A 22813-nucleotide genomic window follows, 5' to 3' on the forward strand; every position below is an offset into this window, starting at 1 on the left:
CTGCTGTGACATCTGACTAGGCACCTGGAGACCCTCCAAGGAAAAGCTGCATGCTTGCTGGGCCAGGAAGGAAGCAGGATTAAGATGCGAAGGGAAGTGAGAAAGCATTCCAGGCTGAGGAAACTCTGAGCAAAGGCACGGAGGATCAAACGAGTTTAGGGTTTGGCAGGCAGCCCGAGTCTAGGCAGGCAGATGGGGGCGGTACCCGCGGTGCTCCTGTCAAGTCTGGGCTTGCTCTGCGGGGACCAGGGGAGCTTTAACAATTCCGAGCAGAGGCATGACATCACCTGACCTGTGTTCTCATGCAGACCCCTCAAGGGGGACCTGGGACGGACCTTCCTAGGGAAGGAAGTTTTTGACAAATTTTAGGACCGAAACAGAGACACTAGCCCAGCATCTGGACTAGGCACAGAAAATATATGAGACTTAACCAAGATTTACCACTAGTTATTGTCAGAATTTAGACGGGACAGAATACCCCTTCCTGTACCCCAGGTGTCTCCCTGAAAATAGTCACCCACCCACACCTCTGCTCCACATTCACAGCTCTTCCCCTCCCCCTACAGGAGGTAGCCCCCCCCCGCCCCCCCATAGACCTCCAGGGAAAACTCTGGATGTTCTCAGGGGACCTATTGGACTCTGACCCCCTGGGTTCAGCCTATCACTGAAAGTCTGAAATCCAATCACTCATTCAGCCATAGGTAAGGGACTAAGAGAGACTAAATTCCAACACCTGTGAGCTGTGTGACCGCAGGCATGTTACCAACGTTCTCTGAGCCCCAGTTTCTTTACCTGTAAAAAGGCAGATATTGCCTACCCTGCTTCAATCATGTATTCGATAATTCAATATTGAGCCCAGCGCCTATCAAGCAATCAGTACCCCATGGCGTCTGTACTGCTGCAGTGAATGAAGCTCACGGCAGCTGCAGGTGGAGGACAGGTTTGGGTGGACAGGGCACGAGGCTGTGGAAATCAGCCTGGAGAGAGAGGAGAGTGACCGGGGACAGAGGTGGTTCGGATGCGGGCGGGGGCGGATCTGAGAAGGAGGTCAGGAGCCACATCCACAGGCCTGGAGGACTGACTAGATGAGGCGAGCTGGGCGAGCCTAGCCCGAGGCCAGGGTTCTGGTGAGGCGCCTGGAGGGTGGGGTGCCCACCTGCCGTCGAGATGGTGAACCCGGGAGGAGATGCCGGCCTGGGAGAGATCCTGAGTCCTGGTTTGGTCAGGTTGGTTTGTGGCTCCTCCAGGGCCCCCAGGTGAAGGCATCCAGAAATCAGCTGGTCTGAGACTCCAGAGAGGGTGAGCTGGGCTAGAGATACAGGCCAGGAAACCCCTGGGACTCACGAAGCCATGAGAGCAGATGCCGTCAGTGGGAATGAGACAGGCAATCGTCTTGGAAACAGAACCAGGAACAGCCTTGGGCAAAACAAGCCCCGCCAGCTGGAGAACAAAGGCCCAGGGTACCTCGTGGCCACCAGACAAGAAGCTCAACGACCAATTTCAGCCACATCTGTTCCTGTGCTTTCTTGCAGAAAATTCTCATGCATTCCTTTCCCCTCACAGAAGCATCCCTATTCCTGATAGCCACCATGGAGGTCCCACTGCTGATCAAAGATGTTTGACTATTTCTGGAAATTATCAGTGGCCATGAGGCAAACCCTCCCTTTTGTTATAAAAGCAACTCGCCCCTCGAGCTGGCACTTTTTCACGCTTTCTCCCTTTGGCACGAGCCATCTCGTCTAATGAAAATCTTTGTTTGCCTAAGAGTCTTGTGGGACTTCCCTGGCAGTCCAGTGGTTAGGACGCAGAGCTTTCACTTCCGGTGGCCCAGGTTCATTCCCTGCTTGGGGAACTAAGATCTCACAAGCCCCTCAGTGCAGCCAAAAAAAAAAAAAAGGAGAGGAAAAAGAATTAGAAAAAAAAAAGAGTCTTGTGGAAGCAAAAATCGTTTCTACAGTATTCTCGTCTAAGAATCTGGAAAGGGCCTGGTATAAGGAAGACCTGACCACAAGAGAGAAAAGCTAAAGCAAGGACAGTCAGGGAAGCCAGGGCGGGGTGGGTACCAGGAAAACCAAGAGAGCAGAGAGTGAGTGGAAGTGTCAACACAGCAGAGGTCGGGCCGAGTAAGGACTGAGGAAAGCCCGTTGGATGCGGCTGTGAGGGAAGCATCAGGTTAGTGAGAGCAATTTCTGTGCATGGGGCACCTGGAGGTCACAGAAAGTTGCTGTTGGGGAGCACGTGGAAGGCCAGGAAGACAATGGGCACACAGCGTTCCCTGGAGCTGCTGGATGGGAAAGAGAGGAGAGGGAGTGGGTGGCAGCTGGCAAGGAGGGCGGGCTGGCCAAGTGTGTGCTGTTTGCTGGTTTGTTTGTTCTCTGTGTATCTTTTTTAAATAGAGGAGATACTAGAGCATTTGCATAGGAGGAGGAAGAGGAGCCAGGAGAAGGGAAAGGCTGCAGATGTGGAGGGAGGCAGGGGAACGGATGGAGCAGGATCCCAGAGCTAACCGGACAGGGGGCAAGGGTGCAGGCACAGGCGCGGGCTGGGTTCACAAGGGGGCGGGATGGGGACAGCCCAGGGGCGCCCAGAGGGAGCGGGCAGGAGGGCTTTGACATCGTCCGTGAAGTAGGAGGTAAGACCGCCGAGCGTGAGACAGTGAAACTCTGGAATATGGTGTATTTTGAACCCAGAAAAAAAATTCTGTTCCTTTTCCCACCCTCACCCCAGTCAGATGCCTCCATCTTTGTTAGCCTGGGGCAGAGCCGATTTCCACAATGACTCTCATCTTCCAGATAAGGACTCAGCTACTCCTGGAGCTGGTAGTCCTAAGAGCCTCCTCCACCCAGAATCAGGAGACTGATGCACACACTCGCCAGAGGCACCCAAGGGCACCCCCCTCCCCACCAGTGGCTCAGCTGTGACTGGCACAGGGTCCAGCAGGCAGGCAGTGCACAGATGAGACGGCACTCCCACCGTAACTGCTCCTTTCCTGGGCCACGTAACCAGCTCTGGAGCTACACCCACTGGCCCGCCGATCATGGGGTCAGGTGGGATCGATACTCCTATAACCCCTCTGTCCTTCAGACAGTATCAAGTGTAGGTCAGCTAAGCGGGCGCATGGGAATTTAAAGAAATCCAGACAAAGGCCAAACACAGTGCCTGGCACACAGGAACATCTCTCAATAACTGCTGTAGCATGAATGAATGAAGAAATCAAAATTAAAGCACATCTTTACAGACAGTCTCGTTAAGAAGAAACTAAGTGAAGGAAACTAACATTTCTTACTTCCATGCTGCTGTGTGCCAGGCACTGGGCTAAGTGGTGCTAAATATTAAGCCACTTAACTTTCGAAATCAAGTAACAAGGCAGGTATTCCTGTCCTCATTTTATAGATAAGAAGATTGAGGCTCAGAGAGTTTAAGTAACTAGATCAAGGCCACAGAGCGACTGAGCAGAAGCATCAGGGCTGATGCCCTCTGCTCTTGGAGGTAATGGAACATGGTATTCCAGAGCAGACACTTAGGTGTCAACAAACTTGGATTAAATTCCATCCCCTGCCAGCTGTGTGACTTCATACAGCTAAACTTCTCCAAGCATGCAACACATGACTAAACTTCCCTGAGCCTCCATTTAATTGCAATGGAAATAACATTGTCTATCACACAAAGTTATTGAGAGTATTCAATAAAATATGACAAGCACTTAACTCTGTGTCTGGCCCCTAGCAAGTACTCAGTAAACAGTGGCTATTAATATTATGGTTCGTTTACTAACAATTTTACCGCATGTGTTCAGGTGTTCAAGGAGAGGGAAATGTCCTTTTTGAAAGTCTTTGAGGCAAGAAGTCAAGAGGCCTGGCTGAGGCTGGGTGGCAAAGTGGCAGTGCTGCCTGGTGCAGCAGGATGTCCTTCCGGTGCATGAGTTCCCTGGGGTGAGCAGGAGGCAGAGGGCAGGCTGGGGCAGGACACGCCTACATCTCAGTGACCTCCTGGGACCGGGTGGATCTCACCGTCACAAGCCCAAAGCAGTGCTTCTCAACCATTTTTTTTGTGCACCAACACAGCTGAGGACTGTGGTCTTCAACTTGTAAAAGCTCAGTGTGTGTTTTTGGGGGATGGGTGGAATAGAGAGAGGAAGAAGGCAGCTGCATATATATCTAGGTCTGCGACATGTGAAACAGCCCCCTACACCCTCCCCAGGAATTCTGATATGAGAAGAATTGGTCTTGAAGATATGGGGAAACCTATGTATGAAAGAAAGTTTTAATTAATCTGTGTTTGAAAAACAATGAAGGTAGAAGAGAAGCAGGGCTGCCCTGTTTGATTGTTCAGGTTGGGCACTGTACAAAGGCATCATAATTAAGGGAACACCATTCACACTGCAGACACTACAGATTTGTACATTTACTATATCCCTTCTCTGATGAATGAAAGTAAAATGTCTTAAGAAACGAGGCATCTTTTTCTAACTCACACAAAAGCACCATATGAGCAAGTGGCAGCCCTAGTGATAATGGGTACATAACGTATCCATAAATTTGTAAAATCCAAAATCTTCTGAGCTTTCCCCCACTCTTGTATATCATGTTGATGTGAATATAAATAAGAGATCAGAATCTGTGCTAGTAATATAATGAAGTTTCACACTGTGGGAACAGGATGTGCCTTTACCTGCGTCTCCTGCCACTAAATTTTGAGCTGCAAGGGATCTTAGAGGTCAGCAAGTCTCCTGGCTGGTAAAAGAGGGGTTCATGAGGGGCTGGATGACATACCCAAGAGCCAGTGCCTACCAGGGCCACAACCCTGCAGGCATCATACTAGCCACCAGCTGGCAAGGCCCTGAGCAGGGCTAGGAAGAAAGCTTCCTTCTCCAATCTCCCACCAAGGCCTCCCCAAAATGGTCCCTCAGCATGTCAGAGCCTGGTCAGTGTCTTCCTGAGGGTGGGGCCAGGTGCTACTGAACCAAATCCTGCCTGAAATTACGTAGCCGCTGGCAGGGACTTGGAAACCTGTTGCCCACCCTGAGATTCCCACCATCAGGAAGGAGTCATCCTAGAGCTTAATCATAGCTCTAGAGTCTTGAACTAAAAGTGGCCTGGTCCACTGGCCCCGGAATGCTTTCTGCATGGTTTGGCTGTTCAGAGACCCCTGCTCAGTATCTGGAGCTCCAATCTTCAAACTGCAGTCTGTGAACACTTACAGGTACCAGAGACTCAGAAGAAAGTAGGAAGACATCAAACAGCTTTTCCCGTCAGAGTCTCAGCAAAGTTGTGACCGTGACTACCATCAGAATGTCGGTCACATTCCAGGAAAGGGCTCTCGACAAAAATCTCCCCGTAAGAAGCTCAGAGGACTTCAGAGCACCAGTTCTATCCTTCCCCCAATGGCCCCAGGAGAAAGCCAATGCTCCTTGACCAAGAGCTAGAGTCTTACACGTGTCTCACCAGGGCATGTGCCAGGTATTGCCTGGGAAATTGAAATGGCTTCTGTGGAAGGCCATTGTTTTTTCTGTCCTTGTTTAATTGAAGGGAAATCCAAGGCCCAAGAAGTGATGTGAGTTGGGCCAAGAACCAGAGGTTTTGAAGAAGAGACAAAGTGGAAATCTCAGACCTCCAGACAGCTGCTCTGGAGCCCAGGTCTGCGCTCAAAGATCAATGACAGAGAAATAATGTGGATGAGTGATTGGTCCCCCAAGAAGGAGAATGGGAGGGTAGGGACAGAGGGGCAGGAGGACAGAGAGAAAAATGAAGGTCAGAAAACAGCTGAATGAGGGCATTAAGAGAGAGATCAGGGGAAAGGGGACACAAAAAGGAAGGAAAGTGGGGAGAAAGAAAGGCGAGGGCAGGTGCTCATTTCCTGATGATCACAGAAGTGCAAATTAAAGTCAGAATGAGATGCTACCACCTGTCTTCAAAGGTTGGCAAAAATTAAATTATAGACGGTACCAAGAGTTGATGAGATGCAGGACTTCCTAGGCGGCGCAGTGGTAAAGAATTCGCCTGCCAATGGAGGGGACACGGGTTCGAGCCCTGCCCTGGGAAGATTCCACATGCCGCAGAGCAACTAAGCCCGTGTGCCACAGCTATTGAGCCTGTGCTCTAGAGCCCGTGAGCCACAACTACTGAGCCCATGTGCCACAACTACTGAAGCCCATGTGCCTAGGGCCCGTGCTCTGCAGCAAGAGAAGCCACTACAATGAGGAGCCTGAGCACCACAGTGAAGAGTAGCCCCCACTCACTGCAACTAGAGAAAGCCCGTGTGCAGCAATGAAGACCCAATGCAGCCAATAAATTAAATAAATAAACAAATAAATTTACAAAAAAAAAAAGAGTTGATGAGATGCAGAGCACGTGTGACTGGTGAGGTATAAACGGGTCAACCACTTGGGAAAGACGTGCAAACCCTACGCCCAGCAATTCCACTCCTAGGTATCTATCCCAGAGAAAATTTTGATTGTGTGAACTCAGGAAGAAGTAGGAGAATGTTCATAGCAGTTCTGTTGATATGGACAAAATCAGGAAATAATCCCAATGCCCAACAAGAAAATGGGGACATAAGTTATGGTGTATTCATGCCATGGAATATTCCACAGCAATGGAAATGAACAAACCCGCACTCTACTCAACACCACAGATGACTCCACAGGATAATGTTTAGTGAAAGAAGCTAAACACAGAGGACTCCGTAGAGTGTGATTCTGTTTATAGAAAGTTCAAAGGAAGACAAAATTAAATGGAGCGTTTAGGAACGCATACATAGATGGGAAAACCTCATTGAAAAGCAAGGAAAAATAAGGATGTGATTGGCCCCGGGGGGAGGGAGGTGGCTATGATAAGGAAGGGGTCCATGGTGGGGGATGGGGGGACGGTTCTAGGGTATCATCGGGGTGTCTATTTCTTGAGCTGGTGGTAGTCGCTTCTTCAAACTGTGAGTTTTATACATTCTTCTGTCTGCAAGAGGCTGAGCATGAAATAATCAACTTCCAAGTATCCATGCTGGTGAGCAGAGTCTGGTGCCTCTGAGGCGGTCCTGGGGGCACCCGGAAGTAGGTCTCTCCAGAGCTCAGCTTGACGTCTCTGGTCCATTGTTCCCACTACATCCTCTTTCTTCAAATCTGCTACTCCAAGCCTCCAGGGCTGAGACAGAGCCGGTCCTGGGAGCCAGCCGGCCTGGGGTGGGAAAGGCTGCAGGTGCCGTCCTGCTGGGACGTGGTGGAGAGCAGTGCGGGGCTTGCCAGGCTCAGGGCCGGCTTGATAACTCACCCCCGTATACCCTACCTGGGGCCGGGTGCCCCGTGCTCTGTGACCCACGGAGCACAGACCCTCCCGTCTCAGTGCTCCCAGGGCCCTACCAGCCCCTTGAGACCCCTGGGCCAACATGGGCCCTGGTCCAGGAGGGGTGGCTGGCAAAACCCCAGCTTCGGGAGCCTGAAATCTGCTCTAGGAAGGAACGTGATCATCTCTGCAGTGATAACAACAGCATTAACAAAAGCGGCATCCCTCTAGCACGGGGCTGCACGCGAGCTGCCCTCCTCACCATCTCCACGCCTCACAAGCAGCCCCAAGGGAGGCATTATTTAACCCCCACTTCACAGGTGAGGAAACTGAGGCTCAGGAAGGAAAGAACGTAAGTCCACAAAGCATGTAAGAGGTGGAGCCAGAATTCAGACCCAGAGCAGACAGAAATAGAGACACAGATGTAGAGAACAAACATAAGGACACCAAGCTTGGAAAGCGGGTGGCAGGAGGTGGGGTTGGGGTGGTATGAGTTGGGAGATTGGGATTGCCATATATACATTACTAATGAGAAAAAAAATATCAAATTGTACACTTTAAATATATGCAGTTTTTTGTATGTCAATTATATCTCAATAAAAGTTCTTTAAAACAAACAAACAAACCCATAGCACAGCCCCTCCAAGGCCTGCATTTCACATGAGTTCCCTGCACCCCTCAACCTTCCCCGCGGCACACACGCCCACCCATCCCCTCCCCCCTCCCCGACCCAGGGAGCCTTGGCTGGGCGGGCATCTGAGCCATGTGGAGTTTACCCCCAAACAGAGAGCTCTGACAGAGGCCAAGGCCGGGGAGGGGCCAGCCCAGGACACCCCTCCTTCCCTGGCTCTCTGCTCAGAGAGTAGCAGTCCAATCTCCCCGACCAGAGCTGACTCAGCAAGGCCCAGAGAGAGGAAGGGACCTCCCGGCCGTGACTCGGCCCCCATCATGGCTTGATGTCCTTCCTCTCATCACACCCTTTGTCCTTGCTCCAGACCAGCTCCCGGACACCCCTCCAAGGACTTTAGGCGTCCTGACTCACCCATCCCATCCCTGCACCAACAGCTGGCTAGACACACCACCTCTCACCTCTCCGTGTCACTAGAGGAATCCAGGTTCCATGGTCCCTCCGCACACGACACCGCCCGTGGGTCCAGGGAGGCAACGACGGGATAGCCCCACACCTGGCCTGCCCTGGCCCCGGCCCAGCCTCGCAGCCCTGGGCTGCGGGCCTCCTGTCTGGGCAGGTGCTGGGGGCGGCCGCTGGCCCTGCTGCTGGCACGCTCCTGCTCGCCGCCAGGCTCTCCTTGAACAAACAAGGCTGCGTAGCAACTGCTGCTCCCTGTGTGGGGGAGAGAGGGAGCCAGGAGACGTCTCCCCACGGCCTCATTTCCTCCAGGGCTAACCCAGGGCAGAGCACTCCCAAGTGGCCAGCCTGTCCTGTGGGGCGGCCACAGAGAGAGCCCATGGTAACCGAAGCAAGGGCCAGCGCTGCAGGCTTGGGGCAGGGATGCCACTGGCAGATAACCCCCGGTTTTGCTGCGGTTGGTCTCTGGGCCCAATTCTGGTTCAGCTCTCAAGCCACTTCTAGAGGCTGAAGGGCAGGTAGTATAAACATCCAGGCCTTGGCAGCAGGCAGAGCTGGGTTTGAATCCTGATCTTCCAGCTGTGTGACCTCCAGCCAGTACTTGACCTTTCTCAGCCTCAGTTTCCTCATCTATAAAATGGGGATAGTAATAGTACTGACTTGATAGGGCTGCTGTAAGAATGAAATAGGTGCATGTCACACCCTGTGACTCTGTCTAGCCCATTGTAGGCCCTCCATCACTGTTCAAGTTGTTCCTCAGAAGTACTTGCATAGCAGGAAGCCTACGTAGCCTCCTCCCAAACCAGATTTCACTGCTCCAACTTGTAGAAAACGTGAACCCTAGCAGCCCGTGTGTGCTTCCTCACCGAGCCCAGGCCCTTGGACAGAAATTCCAGGCTGGTGGTCCCACCTCAAATGACAACTGCTCCCACCCCTCACCCTACTCCCTTCTCACTTTCACCATCCAAAGGGCAGGGGTAGCCGGGCCTCACTGATTTTATGCAGCGGTGCAAAGAGCCACTCGCCCAAAGACACAAAGAATCTTTCCAGGCAGATCCCCCCATGTTCTTTACAGAGGAATTGGCAGGCACGTGAAATGCAGAGCAGGGAGAGCTGGCCGGAGGCTGGTCACACACCCGGGAGGCCTGGCCGACTGCATCACAGGTGCCCAGGGCTTGCCCACTGAACCCACTGCCGGCCTTCCTGGCACCCTCCTGGGGTTCTCGCCCCTTCTCTGAGACACCACGGAGGCCGGGCCTGTGGGAGCCTCTCCTGAGGCCCTGGAAGGAGCAGCTTGCATTAGCCAAGCTCCAGGAGGGGCCAAGGAGGGCCAGGCGATGAGCACTGGGAGCAAGAACCCCGCGGCAGCACTGGCCCTGAGCTGGAAGCCCACAGGCCTGTTGGGCCCCACGCGGAGGCTGCCTTCACCACGGCCCCCCAGGAGGCAAGCTGGCAAGTTGAACCAAACTCCTGCACTCCCTCCAGCAGAGGGAGGAGGCAGCTCCCGCGAGGAGTGGGGAGAGACTTCCTCGTGCTTTGCGTTGGATCACCCCATCCCCCCACCCCCCTGCCATGGGGTCGGAAGTATGACGAAACTCAGGTAGGAAGAAACCCGCGTTTACAAATGGGGAGGCTGAGGCCCAGCACGGTAAGTCCTTGTCCACGTCCTGCCGCTTGTAAGTGAGAGGAGGTCATCAGTGGGAACACCAGACAGGATGGGGACAGGACGAGGCCAGCCTCAGTGTCCCTCAGCTCCACTTGGGGGGCAGGGTACCCGTACCTCCCCCTAGACCCATCCTCACACCACAGCGAGAGTCAGAGCTTCTGAAATATAGATCCGATGGTCACTCCCCAGCGGGACACCCCTCGTGGCTCCCAGTGTCCTTGGGGTAAAGGCCACACTCAACACACGGCCAACAAGCCCCTTCAGCCTGGCCCCTGCTCTGTCCTTCAGAAGCATCTCTTCCTGCTCCCCTCCGTCACCACCCTGACCCCTGCTAGAAACAGAGACCAGTCTGCCCTAAGGGGCTGAGTGACAGACACCCAGCAGGTGACCACCTGTGCACCCCTGCATTACCTGTAATACGGGGGGAACGCTTTGCACAGCCCTTGGAAACCAGAGCTCTGAGGCCACACTGGATCCCAGCCAGCCACCGCGTGACTGCGGGTGAGGAGCAGGCACTCAGCGCCCCCAGAACGCCACGTGCCAAGCAAGGGGGGAGGGAGGAGGCAGCTCTCCCTGCTTTCTGGGGTGTGTGTGACCTTGGAAAGCTCTCAGCGCCCCGCCTGGCACACAGCAGGCGCCTGGCTGGGTCACAGGCTCACCATCACTGTGACGACGTGGTGAAGAGCGTGAGCTGGGGCCACGCGGTGCGGCGTCAGCCTAACGCCTGACAGCCTGACGGGTGAGGAGCTGGCCAGGGGACAGCAGGGGTACAGAAGGGCGTGATCTTCAAGCCCAGGGCCCCCGTGAGCCCAGGGAGAGTTGGGAGGTGGGGAGACGCAGAACTGCCATCTGGAAGCTTTCCTATAACTCACCTGAAGAGAACACAGAAGAAAGGGACTCGAATCTACTGGCCCTGGGGATTTGTTGTGATTTCTTTCATATCTAATTTTATCTTCTTTCTTAAAGAAGCTCCCAAATTGTTTAAGCTTCAAGCCTCACAAAAGCAGGCAGGCTCTCTAGAGAGGCCTGCTAGCAAGGGGAGAGGTTCTGGAGGAATTCCACAGTGTGGGAGCCTGCGGGGAAGGGCTGGAGGGACGAGAGACCAGATCACAGGGCCTTCGAAGCCACCGTAAGGTATGCGTGCTCGCAGGCCCCAAACATGTGGCTCTTAGGCCTCTGGGTGTCTAAGTAATTGCTCCACCTGAATAGCACGCCCCCCCCTCCACACACACACACACATACACATATGCTTGTCTGCCTGGTAAATCCCTACCCATCTTTCAAGCCACAGCTTGTGGTGGGTTGGACTAAACCTCCTAAAAAGTCATCATAGCCCCCAAGTAACTCAGAACAAAACTTTATTTGGGAACAGGGTCATTGCAGGTGTAATTAACTAAATTAAGAGGTGGACCCCTAATCCAACAGGACTCGTGTCCTTATAAGAAGGGGAAATTTGGACACAGACACACACACACACACAAGGAGACAGCCTCGTGAAGACTGGAGTTACGCTGCCGCAACCGAGCAACTACCAGGAGCCAGGAGAGAGGCCTGGAACGTCCTCCGCTAGCACCTTCAGGGCACGGCCCTGCCAACAGTCTGATGCCAGGTTCCTGGCCTCCAGCACCGGGACACAGTACATTTCTGCTGTTCTGAGCTGCCCAGTGTGTGATGCTTTATTACAGCAGGCCAGGAAACCAACACAGAGCTCAAGCATCCTCTCCTAAAGGAAGCCTCCCCTGTGCTCCCTGCAAGTGCCTGAGTGCAGGACATCTCCCGCTCCCCTCCAGGCCCGCTCTTCCTCCCCCCACCCTGCTCTGTGCGGATCAGCAGATGGAGGCCCTCCTCTCTGGGCTACATCAACAGAGCCTTCTGGCTCCCTTGAGTTTGGCCAATGAAAGCGCGAGAAGAGAGACCAAGGTTTTACTCCCCCCACTTCCTCCGCACAGTCCACACCCTTCATCTGAGGGTCATCTGAGGGTCACAGCTCTTCACATGAAGGTCATGGCTCCTGACAGGCAGCCCTCTTCATTTCTCACTTTTTTTTTTATAAATTTACTTATTTGTTTGTTTATTTTTGTCTGTGTTGGGTGTTCGTTACTGCGTGCGAGGTTCCTCTAGTTGCCGCTAGTGGGGGCTACTGTTCGTTGTGGTGCATGGGCTTCTCAGTGGGGTGGCGTCTCTTGCTGGGGAGCACGGGCTTAGTTACTCCGCAACATGTGGGATCTGCCTGGACCAGGGCTCAAACCCGTGTCCCCTGCATTGGCAGGTGGATTCTTAACCACTGCACCACCAGGGACGTCCAGCCCTCTTCATTTCTGAGGGCCTATAACCACTCTGTTCAAGCCTGCGGGTGATGGAGGTGCCCAGCATAACCAGCCGGCTGCGACGCCACCCCTGTGGTTTCTCCACATCCTGCCCTCGTGACACTTTTGTCATCCGGCCAGTCCCCATGTTCCTGTCATCGCACTGACTCTCTGCTGAGCTTGATGACTCCGTGCCTGTGTCCCTCCACATTCTGCAGTTCCCTGAAAACAAGGACTACGAGAGATTATTTACACACACCCAGCACAGGGCACAAGGCCCAGCCTGCCCAGGAGGCACTGAATAAACACTTGACATGATTGAATTAAATGGACTTAGCGACCATGCAGAATCACGAGCCGGGAGGAGGGCTCTTGAAAGTACCGGACAAGTCGTCCCCACCGCACCCACAGAGGATGGCCCTCATCTACCCAGAAAGCAGCTCCAGAAGATCTCAAACGCCGATATTCTGTAATTTTCCCTGCTGAAGAATTTGGCCAGTGGAAGTTTACATGTTGACCCTATTCCCTCAAGAAAAATGTCATTGAGGGTCCTCTTGGCCCTTGTTGATTTGTAAAATGAATTAAACTGCTTCTGTTTCCAGCAATGTGAAGAACTATATGTCCTGAATACACTTTCCATTGTAAAGTATCTGGATGTCCTGGTTCAAATATACAAAGAGGCTTCCAAGCATATAGCTGGGCTCTTGGTAGAGGCTTCATTGAGGAGCACAGCTGCCCACACCCTTCCTCACTCCTGGCCGTTCCTCACGCGCTTCCCTCCACCTGGAAGGCCCTTCCCCCACCCCTTTACATACACATATTGCCCCTGGCCAGGCCCCGTTCCCCTTTGGGGAACCCTCCCTGACTCTCCACGGCCTCCTCTGCTTCTCCAGCCCCACCGCAGCTCCACTCAGCACACTGAGCCGTGATCGTCCAGCCCAGCCCAGCCCCCAGCGTGTGCGTGCGCACACACACGCGGCTGCAAGCTCCTTGAGGGAAGGGTCCAGGTCTCTGGATTCCCTAGAACCAGCTCCAGCCAGAGTGAACAGCAGACAGTACACATGGTGGGAGTGACAGTGTGAAGGAGAAGGGAAGGTTAGGGGCATAGAGTTCCCTTTCCCTGCAACGTTCACTGCCCTTCCCAGGAGCAGACGTGGGGACTGTTATCTCCAGGCTTACAGACCAGCCTGGGCACCATTCATAGGATGGTGGATTGGGGAGGGGGATTTCTGACCCCTTGGCTGGCACGGCCCCATTAAAAACCAGCACTGTCCTAGCCACACAGAGAGGTTAGGTCACATGGAGCGAGTGGGACAAGGCCCTCCTGGTGGGGACCTCGGGGAGGAGAATGCCCAGGCTCGATTTGTAAAATGAATTAAACTCCTTCTATTTCCAGCAACGAAAAAGACTAGATGTCCTGAATACACTTCCCATTGCAAAGTATCTGAACATCCTGGTTCAAATATACAAATAGGCATCTAAATGCATAGCGGGTCTCTGAAGAGACAAGGGCATGCCCTTGTCCCTGCTTCAGCTTCCTACCTCTCAAGATAAAGTGAGTCCAGGGGCTTCCCTGGTGGCACAGTGGTTAAGAATCTGCCTGCCAATGCAGGGGACACAGATTCAATCCCTGGTCCGGGAAGATCCCACATGCCACGGAGCAACTAAGCCCCTGCACCACAACAACTGAGCCTGCGCTCTAGAGCCCGCGAGCCACAACTACTGACCCCACGTGCCACAACTACTGAAACCCATGCACCTAGAGCCTGTGCTCGGCAACAAGAGAAGCCACCACAATAAGAAGCCCTTACACAACAACGAAGAGTAGCCCCTGCTCTCCACAACTGGAGAAAGCCCGTGCAGCAATGAAGACCCAATACAGCCAATAAATAATAAATCAATAAATATATAAATTAATTAATTAAAAAAAAAAAAGACAAAGTGAGTCCAGACCAACAATGACGAGCACGTGACCGAGCCAAGGGTTCCAGACAAGGGGACCAGGCAGTTGGTCCCAATCCTGACTCTGTCATCAACTTTCCTGCGTGACTTCCAGCAAGTCCCGTCCTCTCCAGGCTTCCAAACTATCACTGTGAAGCAAGGGGATCAGACACTGGATGACCTCCAGGTCTCTCGCTCTCTGACACCCTGTATTCTGGGTCCCACCCCGGACAGAGGAGAGGGCTGGAGGCTCACTCCCCTCTGCATGCCACACACCCCCACGCAGAGGAATAAAACAGTGGAGGCAAGCTGGTACTGTTTCTAGACTGACACTAGGGCTGACTGATCCTCCCAAAATATCACTCATGTTTCACTTTACTGCAGCTCACCACTCAGGGCCCAGCCTGTGCGAACTTGGGAGGTGCTGACCACCACAGCCTGGCTGGGGGTGGTCAGACACTGCCAAGGGCACAGAACAGGCCCCACCCAATTGGCATCCCCCTCTGGGCTGACTTGTTTTCTGAGAAGTTCCTGGGAAACTCCAAAAATAATATATGCAACCCAAGCCACAAGGTCAGAGAGAGGACCAAACCAAGCCCTTCCTATTACAGATGAGGGAAACTGAGGCCTAGAGGGTCACAACAGAAATCAGTCATAGTAACAACATGGACCAAGGCCTTCTGATGATGCTGCCACTGGAAGGGTCATGAGGAAGGATACTGTTCCTTCAACAATGGATGGATGGATGATGGATGGATGGATGGATGGATGGATGGATGGATGGATGGATGGGTGGATGGGTGTGTAGGCGGGTGGAGGGGAGGGAGGAGGGAGGGAAACTAATATGTGAATGAATGAGTAGATAAATAAATAAATGAAAGAATGAATGTAAAGAAAGAGAGATGAGGGGCAGAGGGAGGGAAAGAGTCAATAGGTGAGTGAATAATTTAGAAACTAATAAGGAAAAAGTATTTGATACATTTTATAAGCACATGCAAAGAAATAAGAAAATTCTTAAAATGCTCTCATATGTCCAGTTTGTGAAAATTCATGATCACATACTGATGATTTGTGTATATTTCTCTATGTATAATTTTCTTTTTAAGCCTCCACCCAGCAGGGTCCAGTGGGGAATGGAACTTCCACCCCCATTCACTGGCAATGAGTCAAGGCATAGCAGTGTGAGGCAGTTTCCTACTTCTACTGGGATGGTGTAAGCAGGGTCCAGTGGGAAACTGAACATCCATCCACACCTGGATCTGTGGGCTACACCTAAACAGGGTAACTGCCTGCAAAAAAAAAAAAAAAAGATTAAATAGAATCTAGAGTCCTCCAACATAATAACCAGATGTCCAGGATACAACTGAAAATTACTCATCATACCTAGAACAAGGAAAATCTCAACTTAAATGAGAAAAGACAATCAATGATGTAACAGCAAGATGATATGGATTATATAACAAGGATTTTATAGCAGCCATCATAAAATGTTTTGATGAGCAATTACGAACATGCTTGAAACACATAAAAAAATAGAAAGTCCCAGCAAAGGAATACAAGATATAAAGAACAGCCAACTGGAAATTTAGAACTGAAAAATACAACTGAAATAAAAAACTAAGTGTGAATATCACTATGGCAGGGGAAAGAATCAGTAAACTTGAAGATAGAACAATAGAAATTATCGAATGGGAATAACAGAGAAAATAAACTGAAAAGAAATGAACAGTGCTTCAGGGACCTGGGGGATTATAACCAAAGATATAACATGTGTACTATTGGGTGAAGAGGAGAAAGAGTGTGGGGCTAAAAAAGTATTTAAAGAAATATGGTTGAAAACTTCCCAAATTTAGTGACAGACGTTAATTTACAGATTCAAGAAACTGAGCCAGTTCCAAACAAAATAAACCTAAAGAAATCCACTTCAAAATATATCATAAAGTTCAGAAAACTAAAGACAAAGAAAAAAAAAATCTTGAAAGAAAACAACTGTCAACCCAGAATTCTGTATCCAGCAAAAATATCCCTTGGGAATAAAGATGAAATCAAGACATCTATGGACAAAAGAAACTAAGAGTATTTGTTATCAGATCTACGTAAAAGTATGGCTAAGGGAAATTCTTCAAACAGAAAGGAAATCATACAAGAGGGAAACTTGAGATATCAGGAACAAAGAAAGAACACGGAAAGAGTAAAAATATGGGTAAATGTAATAAGCTATTCTTTTCCTCCCTGGAGCAGGGAAGGCACATAGGGTGAAACAGAGTGTCCCAAAGGCTTGGAAATCCCCAGGCAAAGCTCACATAATTGGACACTCTCAAGGGACAAAGTGAAAGAGCATATTTGAGGCACTTTAAGCTACTGAAGCAGGCCAGCTAGTGTGCTTGTAAATGTCCTTTATTGTTTAAGACATTTTGAGGAGGGTTTTCTATCACTTGAAGCTGACAGCATCCTAACAGATAAGGCAACTGGCTCACTGAGGCTTCCTATCCAAAGACCCTTGTGTCAAGGAGAATATAATGACTAAGACGGAAAACCTCAACCAATCCTCCTCACCAGGGCGGTACCTAATTCAGCCCAGGGGAACACAAATCACAGCCTTAGCGTGGACACACTAATCAAAGAGCCTTTCCCCAACGCACACGAGTTGCTACCTGAGGAGAGAGGCAAACAGGTGAGAACAGACTCCACTCTTCTGGGCCAGAGACTGGGGGCAGGCACTGGTCTGAAGGAGGGGCTGGCTCCGTGTTCAGATCTGCTTCTCCTGACCACACCGTGGGAAGGATACCAGCCAACCATGGCACACATAGAGGAACGAGAGAGTGGGCTGAGGCCCTCTCCATCATATTATGTGAGCAGCAGAGAAGACGTAGAGGAAAAGGACTCAGAGGGGAGCATGAGGGCTCCGCTGAGCCACTGAAGAGATAAGACACCATGGAGGGGGAAGGGGCGCGGAGAGGCGCCGGGGGCAGGGACTTCCCGGGAGGGGCGCGTGCTCGTCCCCGCCCCCCTCCCAGGCCGGGTACCTGCCAGCCCCGGGCTCTGCGGGCCAGGTGTGGGCGTTGGGGCTGCTCGGCAAAGTCGGCGTCTTCTCCTGCGATTTACCCCAGAGTGGCTTCAAAACCGCGAGTTCGGTCGGGGGTGCCCAGCCAGCGCGCGCAGCCCGGAGGCACCTGGCGCCAGCAGGAGGGTGGTCCCGGCAGAGACCCCGGAGCCGCGGGAGCCGCCGGAGCCGAGCGGCCAAGAGCCCTCGTGGGGCGGCCCTCGGGGGCCCCGGCGTGGAGACGAGGGTGGCGAATTGGGGGTGCAGGCCAAGTGCCCCTGCCCTGCCCGAGGCCCCGCCCTGGCCCAGCAGAGAGCCCCGACGCAGAACAAGGAGACGCTGCTGCAGTCTTACATACAACAAGCGGCTCAAGGACGACATCAAGTCCATCATGGACAACTTCACCGAGATCATCAAGACCGCCAAGATCGAGGACGAGACGCAGGTGTCGAGGGCCACTCAGGGCGAGCAGGGCAATTACGAGATGCACGTGCGAGCCGCCAACATCGTCCGAGCCGGCGAGTCCCTGATGAAGCTGGTGTCTGACCTCAAGCATTTCCTCATCCTCAACGACTTCCCGTCGGTGAATGAGGCCGTCGACCAGCGCAACCAGCAGCTGCGAGCTCTGCGGGCGTGTGACCGGAAGCTCATCACCCTGCGGGATGAGGTCTCCATTGACCTCTACGAGCTGGAGGAGGAGTATTACTCGTTCAGGTACAAATACGGCTGGACCCCATGTAGACCTGCGGACCTGGGCCCGGGCAGCAGGGATGGCCCAACCCCACCTGGCAGCCCGAAGGTCCTGTTTTCCCGAATCTGTCCCGGTCTTGGCAACAGAGTCCTCTGCCTGGGTTTCAGAGCAGACCTCACAGTCAGAGCGTTTGATTGACAGACAATTTACGCCTTCTACCGGGGACTGGACATCGGGATGAAAGTCACAGAACCTCAAGGGTTGGAAGGGCCACGGCAGCATTTCTACCCCGGGGGCCTGTCCCTCTGAGCTGTCTAATCAATATCTGAACATTCCGGCCAAGGCAGCGCTAGCTCTCTTGGCCACGCAGGCCCGTGTCCAGGACACTAGTGCTTGCCGGGGGTGCAATTCCATATGGGTGTCACTGGACACCTACTGTGTGTGTGTTGAGGGTGGGGACTCCTGGGAAGGAGGAGGAGAAAAGCCAAGCAGAGGATGGCCTTGAAAGCCAGGCCTGGGGACGTGGACCACTGACTTTCCCCTCAGCTCAGCCATGTTCACAGACCACAGCCCACCTCCCTGCCAGGCCCACACTGGGCCCCAGGGATACAGCTGTGGGCGAGACCTGTCACCCGAGCCTGCATGTGGCCGCTTAGAATCCTGAAGCCTGAGGCAGTCTGAGCTGGAGGGGCCCTGAGAAACCAGAGCCCAGGTGTAACGTACATGCGGGGAAACGGAGGCTGGAGACGCCTTGCACCTCCATCCCCATTAGCTTGGAAAAATCAAGACTTGGTCCAGCAGGCACAGCGTCCACACCCCTGCTCGCCCGCGCCGGACACGTTTCCTTCCTTCGTGGATGCTCAGCGCTGCTTTCTGTCCCGTGGCGGCCATGCTGGGGCCACGAGCAGCACGTCTGTGGCCCGGGGCTTGGTTTCCCTGCGCTGGCCTTAGTGCCACCCCTCATGGTCCCTGCCCATCTTGGCTTTCGTGGGAAGGGACAGAGTGTCACTGGCCCGTGGGAGGGGTTTAGGGTCTTCCTGAGAGTTCTGGGGCCTCCTCTCGTCCCTGATACCCACGGCTCAGCAGACACGTGGCAAGTGCCTTTTACACACCTGGCCTTCAGAGAGGGGGCCCCAGGTAGGTCCCTGGGGGGTTTCAGACCGTGCTGGGGACGTTGCTCACAGCCCCCCTTGTCCCTTATGTGCCTGTTTGTCTTCCTGCTGCCCCCCAGGGCCAGGCCCCTGGACTGAGCAGTCGCAGGACAGCAATTCAGCCCTGCCTCTTGAGGCTGAGGGCCGGGGGCAGGGCAGCAGGGGAACCCGGGGCCCGAGAGGTAGGCTCCTCACGCCCCGGCTCCGTGCTGTCAGTCTTGGGTTCACGCAGGGGGGTTTCTGGTCCCAGAGGGCCAGTGCCTCGAGAGGCCGAGTTCCTCCCTCGTCTGTCAGTGCCTGTGAGCAGCCAGGGCTCAGCTGAGTCAGGGCTGGTGGGCTGTGGGCCCCTCCCTGCTCGACCCCCAGTCCCCACCCCCACCTCCCCCCAACTCCCCGGACCACCAGCGCTCAGCCCATCCTCCACGTGTGACCCGGCTGCCCACGGCCCTGTCTCCACGCCTGCTCCCCTACTTTCTGCTCGCAATTTACTCTCTCTCTGCCTCTCACCCTCCACTCTCCTTGAGACTCCACTCTGTGTCCAGGGTGGTTTCTGAGACTGAATGCTGAGGGCAGGAGTAAGGGCGGGAGCGAGAGGCAGGGCAGGATTGGGGAGAAAGCCAGCGAGGCAAGTGTGGGGCCCGGCCAGGCTCTAGGCGCCCCCTCGACACCCTTCATGAGCCGTGCTCTTCACCTGCATCCTCGCCCTGAGACGCCAGCCCTACTGTCCCCGTATTAGAGGCGGGAGATGGAGCTCAAGGGGCCAGGGGCCTGTTTGAAGTCACACAGAACGCCAGGGCGTCTGCTTCTAACTGCCACCCCACTCAGGCTGAGTCTCGCCAAGGCCAGACCCACAGAGAAGACAGGGTCTCTCCTCAGGGACCTTGCAAGGGGTAGGAACCGTGGAGACCATGGCGAGCTCTGGACACTGGGGCCTGCAGCTGGTGAGTGGGAGCGTGTGGCCAGGCCTGCAGCTCCCTGCAGGAGGAGGGCAGCTGGAGCGAGGACAGGAGGTAGCGGCAGAGGCTAGAAAGGCCACGTGGCAAGAGGGACACAAGTCGGTCCGTGGAAGGGACCTGCCGAGGTCTCGCAGCCTGCTGGTGGCTGGTCCCAGGAGGCGCCCTTTGGGATTCTCTGGAAGACCCAGAGGCGGGGCAGCGCCCCCGTGCCTCGCCCTCAGCCAGGCCCGCTTGCTGGAGGGACTAGCGCAGAGGAGGGGAGGGCAAGGCAGGTCTGGGGTGCGGTCTGCTTTTCCTTAACGCGGCTTCTGTCTCGCTTTCCCTCCCTGGCTTCCGCCTCTGCCTGCTCCTGTCTCTCCCTGGGCTTCTGGTGGTCGAAAAGCTCACGTCTTTGCGAAGCTGACGATCTGCCTCTGTGCGGAGCTTACTGGAGGCCGGACCTCGACACAGACTCCGCGGACGGCCTCTCAGCCCCTCCGCTGGCGTCCCCGGAGCCCAGTGCTGGCCCCCTGCAGGCCGCAGCCCCTGCCCACTCCCACGCCGGGGGCCCCGGCCCCACGGAACACGCCTGAGCCTCCCAGGGCTCCCCTCGCTGGGCCCCTAGGATCGTAGGGACGAAGTCCGGTGCTCCCCTCTGGGCTCCCCACTGCCTCGACTCCCCTCAGCCCTGGTTCCCACTTGGGGAGCTGCTGTGGCCTCTTTGGGAAACTTGTCAGCCCAGGGACAGTCCACCTAGAAGTGTCGGGGGAAAGTAATGCCCCCAGCCATTCTGGGGTGGCCTGTCCTTCCTCGAGTCGTCATCTCTCATTTGCGACCCTCCTGGTTGGCTGGGATGGAAGGAAGTTTCCAGGATAGTTTGTCCTGTTGAGGACCTAAGATCAGGGCAGGGAGGATGCCCACTGTTTGGAGACCGGACCTGAGAGCGCTCAGAGTGGACAGTACGAGGCGAGGCAAGGCCAGGCCTCCATGCAGGGCTGTAGGGGGAAGGGGCTGCCACTCTCACAGAAGTCCAATAGGGTGCTTCCTATAGGGAAGGGTCCTTCCGATAGGGTCCTTCTGCTGCTGCACACATTTTGGTTATTTTTGTAATGAGACTGTTGAGTAAAACCAGCTCTGCCCCTTTGCTAAATAAATAAATAAAATAAAATAAAATAAGACAATGGACAGGGCTTGGCTCCACAGCTCCAGAGGCTGGGACCCTACTTTAAAGACGCACAGGAGGGTGAGCTTCCTAACACTCTCAAAAATGCACCCCCTCCCCCCAGGGAGGCAGTGAAGGCTCCACCTTTAGGCAAGTATGAGGACCACCAGACCGCACCCTTCCAGGCTCTCCCACCCCGCCTGTCATTCCCCAACCTGCTGGCTCTGAGCATAACTGACACCCTCTTGGGCCCATTCAGTTCCTCTTGTCCTTCCACTGACCCTCCCCTGGGCTGGGCTGTGCGGGAAATCTCTTCTCTGTTGGCAAGGGCTTTGTGGTTAATAGATGTGGTTTAATAATCATTAGAACCAGGTGGCCTCTATGCTCTGTTAGTCCCCAATGATGGAGACCTTCACTGATGTATTCCCAGCACCCACGATGCTAGTTACCCATCATAAATCTTGACTTAGGAACGTCCTGTTTCCAGGCACTTACCCCCCGAGCTTAGGTTAACTATAAAATTGTGCAGCTTCCAGATAGTGTCCACCCAATCCTACCCTGTGAGTAAATTACCCTGTAATAAGCCGATCCATAGATTATGTGGAGCTGCCTGCCTCATTTTTCCATCTCAAGATACCTTCTCAGTTCAGGGGCCACTTTTCATTGTTCCCAACCTCCAACATCAACCCCACTAAGAACACTCGCAGCTCAGTGCTTCTGGAATATGGAGGAAATAGGCCACACAGTCCTCTGCATTTCAGCTAGATCCTGTGTTTCACTCCAGCTATATTCTGAAATCATGCTATTGGCCAGACCTGCCTCAGGACCAGTGGGAGTCTCCATCCCAGCCATTCCCCAGCTTTGTTTTGTGGAACAAATGTGAATGTAAAAGAAAAAAAAAAAATGTAAAGAAAGTTTGGGAAACATGAACTTAATGCCGAAATAGTTTCTTTAAACCGTGTCTCAGGGCCTTTTCATATGTTCTATGTATTGTAATTCTCCAAAAAAGGGGTAGATTATGGGAATTCCCTGGCAACCCAGTGGTTAGGACTAGGTGCTTTTACTGCTGTGGCCCAGGTTCAGTCCCTGGTCAGGGAACTAAGATCCTGCAAGTCTCATGGCATGGTCAAAAAAAAGGGGGGTGGGGGTGGGGGTGTAGAATATGAACCAACTTCCAAATATATATGACCATAGACCTGTTTGTTCATGAACTATTTCTCAGGATCAGAGTTTTAAGGAACATATGTTACAAAATGATGCTCTGATCTGTCCCAAAGTTTCCAAAGCAACTAGCCCAGAACTTAAGCCCAACCAAATAACAAATTTATAATTCAATTCAAATCATATGTTACCTCTTGGGACCATCAAAACAAATCAGATCTCAAGAAAGGTGTCCAGGTCAGTCAGGCTGTGGCTCTCCCTCTCCACCTGGTACCAGAACATCATTACTTCCCTCCAGAAAAGTCATCTGAAGCAGATGAGGAAGAAGGCTCCCTCCCATAAAAAAGATACCTCAGAGAAGAATATAATAGCAGCCTCAGGGGTGAGGAGACAGAG

The 22813-nt window shown here is 53.4% G+C and overlaps 1 protein-coding gene and 1 pseudogene across 5 annotated transcripts in view; one reads left to right on the top strand and one right to left on the bottom strand.

Annotated features, from left to right (window-relative positions):
• The window catches only part of TOGARAM2 (TOG array regulator of axonemal microtubules 2), a 59013-nt gene extending 50491 nt beyond the window's left edge, over positions 1-8522 (bottom strand). For all 5 annotated transcript variants that reach the window (XR_009054816.1, XM_057743056.1, XM_057743055.1 and 2 more), the window contains exon 1: positions 8364-8522. The gene's annotated coding sequence lies outside the window, so the exon portion shown is untranslated. The remainder of the gene's footprint in view (positions 1-8363) is intronic.
• Positions 8523-12675: 4153 nt separating this feature from the next.
• Positions 12676-20687, top strand: LOC130857686 (mediator of RNA polymerase II transcription subunit 22-like; annotated as a pseudogene).
• The last annotated feature ends 2126 nt before the right edge of the window (positions 20688-22813 follow it).

The sequence above is a fragment of the Hippopotamus amphibius genome, chromosome 7, assembly GCF_030028045.1.
Source record: "Hippopotamus amphibius kiboko isolate mHipAmp2 chromosome 7, mHipAmp2.hap2, whole genome shotgun sequence".
Classification (NCBI taxonomy): Eukaryota; Metazoa; Chordata; class Mammalia; order Artiodactyla; family Hippopotamidae; genus Hippopotamus; species Hippopotamus amphibius.